Source organism: Ipomoea nil, unplaced genomic scaffold (assembly GCF_001879475.1).
Source record: "Ipomoea nil cultivar Tokyo-kokei standard unplaced genomic scaffold, Asagao_1.1 scaffold1259, whole genome shotgun sequence".
NCBI lineage: Eukaryota > Viridiplantae > Streptophyta > Magnoliopsida > Solanales > Convolvulaceae > Ipomoea > Ipomoea nil.
The window spans coordinates 271,887-283,341 of NW_017617687.1; the positions used below are offsets into that span (position 1 = coordinate 271,887).

The 11,455-nt window shown below is 37.0% G+C and overlaps 1 long non-coding RNA gene across 1 annotated transcript in view; it reads right to left on the reverse strand.

Moving 5' to 3' along the window:
* Window positions 1-11,455, reverse strand: part of LOC109184375 — a 55,703-nt gene that overhangs the window by 23,592 nt on the left and 20,656 nt on the right. The window lies entirely within an intron of this gene.

Consider the following 11,455-nt stretch of genomic DNA (forward strand, 5'->3'; position numbering starts at 1 on the left):
CGGACTCCCTTTATAAATGATGTGGGATCATTTTAATCCCACATTGAAAATGTTTGAAAAGAGAGAGCTCCTCTATATAAGAAGAGCAATGATCCTCTTATAAACATAATTGCTTGCCCATCAATGTGGGCAAGTATTGAGAAGTCAAAAGGTTTTTATTTAAGAAGCTTTAACTTTGTCTTCTTATTTTAGTTTTTATTTATTTATTTATTATTGATTTATTATTATTAGTGGGGGTTGTGGAAGATTAACCCAAAATGTATGTGTTGTATTAGTTTTTAGTAGTTTGGAGCAAATTACTAGGTTATTATGTAATATATTTTGGTGTTTTGATTAAAGTTAAAATATTAAAATGACGAATTTATTAAAATTTTGACGAATTTATCAATAATCAAATTACAAATAATAAGCATTCAAAAAAAAAATTACAAATAATAATAATAATAATAATAATAATAATAATAATAATAATAATAATAATAATAATAATAATAATCATCCAAACAAAACGATATACAAAATAAAATTAAAATTAACAAGAAGAATACAAAAGGGATCCACGGGCTCCCTTTGTAAATGATGTTGGATCATTTCGATCCCACATTGAAAATGTTTGGAAAGAGGAGCTCTTGAGCTCCTCTATATAAGCTCCTTTTACAAACATAATTGTTTAACCATCAATGTGGGTAAGTATTGAGAAGTCCGAAGGCTCCTATTTTAATTTTGAGTACTATTGACCCGGCAAATTATGCTGTGAAACCGTGTCCACCTTGCATGGTAGACACAGTTCTAAAATTGTTCATAATTATGAATATATAGTTCTATAATTATGAACATAGTGTTGTGAACATAATTATGGACATATAGTTATATAATTATGAATATAGAGATTCAATAATTGTGAATATGAAGTTCAAAAATTATGAATATATAGCTTTATAATTATGAACATATAGTTCAGTAATTATAAACATACAGTTTTGTAATTGTGAATATAGAGTTCAATAATTATGAATATGAAATTCAAAGATTAGGAATATATAGCTTTATAATTATGAACATATAGTTCAGTAATTATTAACATAGAATTGTGTCCACCTTGCATGGTGGACACGGTTCCACAGCATAACTATTCGATTGACCCTGTTACATATAATATATGTTCATATAAACTTTCTCAACCTATTGAAGCCCAACGAGTCAAAAGACTCTATAAACCTTATCTTAGTGACTTCTTATTTTAGTTTTTTTTTTAAAAAAAAAAAAAAATTATTAGGGGGTTTGGGAAAGATTAACCCAAAATGTATATGTATTGTTTTAGTTTTAGTAGTTTGGAACAAATTGCTAAGTTATTAAATAATATTTTTTTTGTTTTTTCATTAAATATAAAATGTTAAACATGAAAATTTATTAAAATTTTGTCGAATTTGCCAAATAATCAAATTACAACAACAACAACAATAATAATAATAATCCAAACAAAACTATGTACAAAATAAAATTAAAATTAACAAAAAAAAAAAAAAAGACAAAGGGGAGCCACGGGCTCCATTTGTAAATGATATGGGATTATTTTGATCCCACATTGAAAATGTTTGAAAAGATGAGCTCTTGAGCTCCTCTATATAAGAGGTACAAACATATTTGTTTGCCCATCAATGTTGCAAGTATTGAGAAGTCAAAAGGTTCTTATTTAAGAAACATTAGCTTTGTCTTCTTATTTTAGTTTTTATTTATTTATTATTTATTATTTGTTATTAGTGGCGGTTGGGAAACATTAACCCAAAATGTATGTGTTGTTTTAGTTTTTAGCAGTTTAGAGCAAATTACTGAGTTATTAAATAATATTTTTGGTGTTTTGATTAAAGATAAATTGTTAAAATGGCGAATTTGTTAAAATTTTGGTGAATTTGTTAATCTCAACTTTTTTTAAAAAAATTTTCAATAATAATAATAATAATAATAATCCAAAAAAATGATATACAAAATAAAATTAAAATTAGAAAAAAATAAGAAGAATGATGTGGGATCATTTTGATCTCACATTAAAAATGTTTGGAAAGATGAGTTCTTGAAAATGTTTACAAATATAATTGCTTGCCCATCAATGTAGGCAAGTAGTGAGAAGTCCAAAGTTTTTATTTTTAATTTTAATTTTTTTGTTTAGAAGTAAAGGAAAATAAAAAATGGAAAGGAAATATTTCAATAATAATATTTGACATCATCAAATAGTAAAGACATATTTTAAAAAATAGTAAATGTAAATTAAAAATGAAACAAAAATATTTCATTAATAATATTCTACATCATCATATTAATAATAATACGGAAATTAGGTAAATATATCACTACATCTATATTCTAATTGACTAATTGACTGAAAAAAAAATAATTGACTGAAAATGAATCTAATATTACTAATTGACTGAAAATATAAAAGGAAATGAATATTAATAATTGACCGCAAATAAAAAATGATCCATAATTGACTAAAAAAAATGGCCAGATCATTGCATTTTAATTAAAAATGAAATGAAAATTAAAAATTGGAGGAAAGTATTTCAATAATAATATTCTACATTGTCAATAGTAAATGCATATTTTAAACAATAGTAGAGATAAATTAAAAATGGAACAAAAATATTTCAATAATAATATCTACATCATCAATTAAAAATTGAACGAAAATTTGGTAAAAATATCACTGCATTTGATATTCTAATTGACTAATTGACTGAAAATAAAAAAAAAATAATTGGCTGAAAATGAATCTGATATCACTAATTGACTACAAATATAAAAGAATAACTAATTGAGTAATATTCTACCATTATATATTTTAACCCAAGTAACCCGTCCTGATGGATTGAAGGTGTTAGCTCTAGACGAAGATGAACAAGATTGTGTTGTCACTACCAATGTCGTTTACAAAGAGGTTTCAATAATGTGTAAATATAATCGGTGATATTAAATTTTTTTTTTTTAATGAAAAAATTGTTATATATCTAGACAAAAAAAAATATCTTCCATACAAATGAATAAGGATACCAATTCATTTCTATAACCGAGCTGTTAGAGAACGAGCACACATTTGTCTAATTTATGAAAATACTAAATAATAATAAATAAAATCTTCAAAGTTATAGCACCGTATGCGTACATCTAGACATTAGCCATTAATTTGAGCAATTATTTGCACAAATTCAAGCAATGATAACATCAAAATATATAAATGATCCAAACAATATCTTTAATTGCAATATATAATATTTGATGTTCTAATTTAAATAATTATATATCAATTCATATATTCTTAATATATTACAACAAATTCATTCTGTGCATCGCACAGGTGCAAATACTAGGGATGCAAATTCATTAAATATGTAAATGATTAGAGATTATATTAAATAATATGATACCAGGACTATATGGTCTAATGGTACCCGGGTTGGACTTTCATTTGGAAGGTTGTGAGTTTGAGTCTCAATGGAGGTGTTATTATTGGCTCTTTGTGTCTCAGTAGGTGTTATTATTATTATTATTATTATTAAATAATAAATAATTATTAGACAAAGTTTAGAATTGTCAGAATTATGGAGAGTGTTTAATAAGAATAATAAGTATTATTAAGGTAAGTACTTATTTTGTTTATTATTATTATTATTGGTAAGTAATTATTATTAATTAATTGGTTTTAATTAATTTCCAATCAAATTATAGTATATTTATTTATTAGTGTTGCAACATATGTAATGTACATATATATATATATATATATATATATATATATATATATATACATACATACATACATACATACATACATACATACATACATACATACATACATACATACATACATACATACATACATACATACATATATATATATATATATATATATATATATATATAGGTGTGGGTTCAGGTGTGAACTTAAGATATCATGAGAACATGTGCACCTATCTCAGCCGTGCATTTTTTTACTAATCGGTGGTTGTGGGTGAAGGTACATGCTAGTGGTGTGCGCCGCACTTCAGTGGTGCACCTTCGGTTGGACATTTGATGTAACCAAATCGGATTTAAATTGTCTATTCTCTCGGGTTGCCTATTCTCTCGGGGGTTAATCCATGCGTATCTATCGACGTTTCCCGTCCAGTTGGGCGATAGCTCGCATCTCTGGCTTCCTCTCGCTATTGCCGCCCGGTTGTGTGATAGTTCATGGCGCGATCAAGTGGCTCTCGCCGGTCGATGTTGGGTAGGTCTGGGCATCCGTTCGTGCCGACGACGCCTTCATCCGCTGGTTCGCGCAAAGTCGTGGTGGAGAACCGCCCCTTCAAGCGCCGGGCAGGCTCCCGTCCTCCGCGGTCGTCTCTTCTGAAGACTCTCAAAGGTTAGCGGTGTTTCTCATGTTTTTGAATTCATCTTAATTTTTTTTTGGGTGTGAGCTTTCACTGTGATACCATTTCCGGCGGTGTTTGGGGTGTATTAACCGGGGAATGCCAACTCTGCAACTCTGCAATTTGAATGTCAAATTGGACAGCAAATAAGCAGAAACCAACTCTGCAATCACAGTAAACCATACTACCTACCCCACCCCATACACCCCAGTTAATCCACCCAGAAAATGGTATGCAATTTTCCCAAACACCCCACACACCCCAAAGCATGCAATTTTTATTGTTTATTTTGTTAGATTTATTTATATTGAATGGTTTATATCTTCTGATATATAAATTTGTGCGATCATTGATGTATATATATTTTTTGGTGTATGTTACCTGGTTATTAGATTAAAATTTCTTGATTTTATAAGTTAGGAATTAACTTATACGGTTTTAAATTTTTCGACTTTCACATTTATTTCATTGAAAAATCTAGATAAATTAAATATTATTTGAAAATACAGAGGGGATTGAGGGGGTACAAGGGAGGTTGATAGTTTCTAAAAGGGGCTGGGAGAATAAGGAAGGAGTGAGGCTTGAGCAGATTTTTTAGGAGGCAATCCTAGGGGGGACTGAGCAGTGAAGCTTGAGCTCCCATGATCTTTTCACCCAGTGATGGGCTGCTATGCTGGGCAGTCACTGAGGGGAACAGCAGTGTTGGGGTACTGGCAGCAGGAGGGAAGCTCCAAGAGCAGACCTGCTGTGCAGATGGCTGTAGGCTGATCTGTAATTTATTGCAGAGATGAGGCCATTGTTTGCAGGTGAAGAAGTTGAGGGAGGAACTTAAGGGAGAAGGCCTGGAAGTAACTTTGCAAAGAAAAAGTATAGTTTAGGCTAGCTCGACTAGCTCGGAGCAGCAGTATAGTTTAGGCTACCAAAATTGAGATATATACTCGCTTTTCTTTTAATAATAGTTTATTTACTTTAATCGCAGGTGGGGATGCACATCAAATGGCTGTAGGAATTGATGATCAGAGTGTGTCGGGTGAGGACTTTTACACCCCCCCACGGCGGCTTGAAGATGTGGAGTATGAAGGATCTCCACGTGCTGTCCATGGTCCCGAGGACTGCTTGTTCCCCCCTATCAAGACGAGGGGGATGCCCGAGGAACTTGTACGGGTCGTCGAATTACTAACACCAAGTAATACGGTATGATAGTGTTATCCTTGCCCGCAACGCGTCTTTTATCGTGGAAAACATTTATTAGGTGGGTTGATAAACAATGTTGATGTAGGCCTTTGACAAGGAGTTTGCAACCATGTCCGGGGACCTCCTTTCAGTTGCTTCACGGGTTGTTGATATGGTACGGCAACACCCCACTCTAGCTCGTCAACACCAGGATTTCGATCGGGTCATCGCTGCATCGAAATTACTGCTTGGTTTAATTGTGGAGCCCGTCGCTGAAGAGGATCATCAACCCCCCGCCCCGACATCAGATGCGCACGACGACCCCATGTGGCACGACCCAAAATTCTTCAAGGAGTTGGATCGACTAGAGGCTGAGGCGTTGGACAATATCGGGGGCGTTGATGCTCCTAGTTTTAGCCTTGGGATGACACAGGAGTTGGCAAGAATCTAGAGCGGAACCGGGCTTTACAAGTAGATGTTACCACACCTGAACCCCAGGTTTGTGCCTAAAATAACTCATTGCTGTGCTTTAGTATGATAACTCATTGTCAAATTTCGGATGATAGGTACCCGTTCAGGTGAATCATATGGAGGCCGTATTGCAGCCCTCTCCTCAATGGGTAGCACTCGAGAGGCGTGATGGAGCAGATCGCGATCGGGAGGGGCCGGTCATCCAGGAAGAATATCCTTCCGACATGGTTTTTAGGACCACCTTGGGTTGCCCTACCACACCTCTACCACCCGTATACGTTGTCTGGTTGTGGGTGTTCGGCTGCCCACATGGGGACCGGTAAGTGCGTTTCCCAAATCAGAATAATATTGGAAGCATGGTGATGTTTTGATAGCATAGTTGAACACCAGACATTTACGTGTTAGGCGGTACAACATAGTAGAGGTACATTGAACTTGCAAGTAGAGGGAAAAGGGAACTTCTTTTCTATGATTAAAGTGATTTAACTTTTGCTGGTATAGGTGTTGTGCAGGTTTGGCCAGCCACTGGCATTTCGAAATGGGTTTAAGGAAGTGATTGGTGCATTTAGACTGAGGGAGGAAAAAAGGACCCCATTATACTGGTTAAGATGTGTGGTTAATAGATGTGATATGGGTGTGTTGATGGACCACTGAGCCTAATTTAAAAACACTGTACTGCTTTCTCTTTGACATCATCATTTTTGTTTCTCATTTTAGCAATGAGGTGCTGTTCCAACATGACAAGCGAAAAGCCAGATGGTCAGATTTCAGAACTTTAATGGAAAGGACACATGTGGCAAAGAATGTAGTTGATGCATGGTGTAGCGTTCTTAATTCTAGGGAAAAACACCGGAGGGACGGGCGACCTTCTCGAATCTATTTCTCAACCAGGGCCACGGTGAGTATCTAAAACCCAACTGCATGACCCCACCATAAACTCCCACTATTAAACAGAAGTGCGTGCAGATTGGAACCGTCGTGAGCATTTCCACCAGCCAGGATGAGAGGATAACGTGGTTCAACAAGCGGCTAGATGAGGAACTGAATACTACACACCATGAAGGGACTGCGACTATAGATATGGTAACCGTTTTTACACTTTGATATAATACTCCGCCACACTTTATACTACGGGATGGTACATAACTAATGCACACATATGTCTATGGTGCAGTTTATTTTCCCCATTTTGCACAAGGGCCGGTACTACATGATGAGCATAAGTTTTGAGCATTCTAGGTTTGATATTATTGACAGCTCATCTGCTAACAAAACGAACAAAGAAATGTATGGTAGTGCTCCGGCGGAGTTGGTATGTGTCTGTAGTACTAACATTTATTGGTGTTTACCCCAATGCCTTAGGATGGTCTCATGGGGTGTGGTAATTGATAAATAATATTCACTAACCAAATCCCTTTGTTGCAGATAGACTTACTAAGCGTATACTTGGATAGCAAATCTCAAACGCTCCGTGCATTTCGGCTAGCAAGCATGAAACCAAAGCGGATGCAGATGCCATGGAGATCCACCATGTTCACCCAAGACTCCGCGGTTTTTACGATGCGGCATATGGAGTCATACACCGGTCAGAGGTGCAGGAACTGGGACTGTGGGTTGCAGAAAGGGAACAGCCAACAGCTTCTCGATCTACGGAAACGCTACATGCACAACATCTTGTTGAGTGAGGAAAATGAGAACAAGGGGAATATTGCCACTCGCATCGGCCAATATGATGTCCAAAGGGCGGCTCAACTCCAACGTTGATCGCGGCTAGCAATTTAACCTTGGCAATAGTAATTTTAAAAGTTTTTAGTACAGAGCTAGTGCATTTAGATTTGGGAACCTGTTAGCTACTGCTTTGTGGATGGTATTTAGTTATGCCCATTTTAATTATTAAATAGATTGCTACTTATGAATTGCATGCACAGGTGCCAAACTTTGTTAATATTAACCAATCGTTATGATTTGCACATTTTCATTACAGTAGGTTCTTAGTGCACTGGAGTCAGGAAAAGCAATTAAATTAATTTATTGAACCAACATAGTTCTGCATATATACTAAACTAACCAGTGGTACATAGTTCTGCATGTCAAATTTCTGTCCATGACTATTTTATTTCCGTAGTGAATAATACATTGTGCATGTGTCAAAGAATTACCATGTGAATGGAAATAACATATCTGGGATAGACTCAATCCGTGTGCGCAATAGAGCATAATATCAGTATAGACAAACTATTGAAATCATTTACAGAGTGCAACAAAAGCAACATGGCAGTATTGCACATACTAAGAGTAAATTATCTTATGCTATGGAATACATCAAATTAAAATTCAACTAAACTACCCTTTGCTTGGAAGGACAACTACGAGCATTATGACGGGCGTATTCACTGCACACCCCACACTTTCGCCCGACTTTGACACTGTTCTCTATGGCTATCTCCCGGTTGCTCTTAATACGTTTTCCACTCCCTTTGTTTTTTGCCTGTGCCGGGGGTTTAATGGTTATACATGGTGGTGGCTGGACTCCACAGAATGCCTCGATCGTGGCCCTATTGCTCTTTGCTGCCCCGATGATCTCGCAGTCGCTCGCGAATTCATCTCTCAACTCTTTCAATACCTGCACCATCCGTGCTTGGCGCACCGTGCTCTCACCTACCATCCCGACACACGTGTTTATCTCAGACCACAGTTCTGTGGCACCTGATTTTGGAGGGACACCATCAACATGCTGCCCTCTGCAAGCATTGCATCCTAGGTGTTTGCGCCAACGATCCACAACATACTGGGATGGTAATTGCTGTAAATGTGAACCCTTGAACACCATGAACATATGTCTGCAAATTAGCCCCAAGCGTTGGAACATCTTGCAGCTGCAAATAGTACTGGACCCGCCCGGCTCGTGCTTTACAGTGTACGTAGTGGTGCCATCCCCTTTGATGGTGTAATAAATGTTCCCCCCATCCTCACGGATGCCCACAATTTCGCAATAAAAGCAGGCAGCTTCAATCTCTTCCTGCAAAGTGTAAAAAATAGATAGTGTGAATAAATCTGAGGCGTGCCGCTCTAATGCCAAGGGAGTCTTAAAATCGGGCAAGGACCCCTCGCACTGTGCATCCAGTTTAGCTTGATTGTGACGTTGTGTTTCAAGAACGCTTTCGAACTGCATGTAGAACTCTACCAAACTAGAATGGAGGCGTGTGAATTTCCCATAAACATTGTTTTGTGCTTCGGACTGAGATGTGGTGCGAACCAACCCACTCAAGGGAGAATCTATAAAAAAAGCAGGAATCCAATGATCCCTATCTGCATACAAGCTCTGGAACCAACGATGATCAGATAAGTTGTATTTCTCCATTAGCAGTTGCCATTGCACTTCGAAGTCACCGGTGGAGGTTGTTTCGTTCCACACAATATCATTCAAACTCTTGCGGAATACCTCATTGTTTGATAACTCAGGCCCGACTTTTTCACCAACCTTCGTCATAATGTGCCACATGCAATAACGGTGACGGCACCCGGGTAAAACCTGTCTTATAGCAATCTTCATAGCGGGGTCCTGATCGGTGACAACACATAGGGGGACATTTCCCATTGCATGAATGAATCTTTCTAATAGCCAACTATACGATTCCACGTCTTCTTTATTGAGCAGCCCTGCAGCAAGAGTGATGCATCGTTTGTGGTTGTCTACTCCAGTAAATGGTACGAACACCAAGTTGTACCTGCAATGACAGGGCAATGCAAACAAGTAAAGACAAAAAGTTCTATCATCAATATGGGGTTTAACCATGTATTGGTATGCAGATTGTAATTTAGTATGGGTAGTATAAACAAGAGTGCAATCCAGTACTATGCATTTAAAATGTAATCTGCTACACACCTGTTCGTGCTGTACGTGGCATCAAACGAAATCACGTCACCGTAACAGGAAAAACTCCGCCTACTAATAGGGTCGGCCCAAAAGAGTCGTGCAAGTCAGTTTTCTTCGTCGAGATGGTAATCGTAAAAGAAGCTGTCACAGACTTCACGCTTGGTTTTGAACCTTTCGATAATCAACTCACCATCAACTTCATCCACATACGCTTGCAAGTCTCGTTTAAAATTATGAAACTCCACATACGTTGCACCAACGTTCTCAAATGAACCCGCTACTTCCCTACATAACCTCATCCCTGTAGAAGCGCCCACATTAGCTTTAAAACAGTTGGCTAAAAATGCTTGTTGGGCTACATTAAGTTTCCTGTTACCCCGCATAAATAATTTAGCACCCTCAGAGCACAGACTATGAGTGTGGTCCTCGACAAATTTAGTTACCACAAACTCCCCAGTACTATTTTTCTTCAACCCAAGCTTGGCATTGCACCCGATTCTATTAGAAACCCTTCTTCGGCGTTGCTTATTGCTACTACTAGTAACATTGACGACTACGGTGGGTACCCTCCTACCACCTCCTTTCGCTCCTTGCCTGCTACAAACTAAAGAACGCCGAATAACTGCCCCGGTCCGATCTCGCTTAACACTGCTGTGCCTAATGTTAAAACCACCAACACGTCCGTAGTTCTTGTAGAATTCAATCCCTTCAGATAGTGATTTAAAACGTTGCCCGAGTACAGGTATGATTTTAGTGTCTACGGTGGGCTTCCAGTGTTGTTTCAGGCCGGTGGTAGGGCCCGGCGTGTAGTGCGTTACATCCCTAGTACTTGAATCACCATCAATTGAGCCTGTAATAGTCGCACCAACACATTAATTATAGCATTCGATTAATTACATTACTATATAATCTGAATAACAACATAAATACAAACTTAAAAACAGTCCAGATTATCATCTTTTCCTCCAAACTTTGTTATCATTGTAGGCTGGCGAATATCATGTTAGGCAAGCAGAACCTAGGTAATTATAATCTGCATGTGGGAGCAAAAATCCATAATACGGAACTACTTGAATGATAGTTCCCAACAATAACAACATTTAAATGATAGATCCCAGTTACATTCAATTAACAACAAATGCAGATTACCAATTACATTGTCACCACAACACCTTAGTATGGAACATTGTTTCTTTAACCATTAATATTCAATGCCAAACTTTGCTTGGGTTTGCTATAGTTCTAAACAGTGAATGAAACCCATATAAATTAATCACAGGGGGCTGGTAACGTTAAACCATCATTAAGCGCATGGGGCAAATAAAAAATTACGGGAATACTTAACGAAGCCATTGAAGCCATTGATAAACTTTGGAATTTAAACCAATCAGAGATGTGTAGTGGGAGTGGGAGTCAAAGAGTAAAGAGAATGGTGTATATATAGAGAATTGACAGGAAAGGAGGGAGGGGTTTAACTGTAGTTAACGGAGTGCGATCAAACGGAACACAGCAACACAGATGGAAGGGGGGG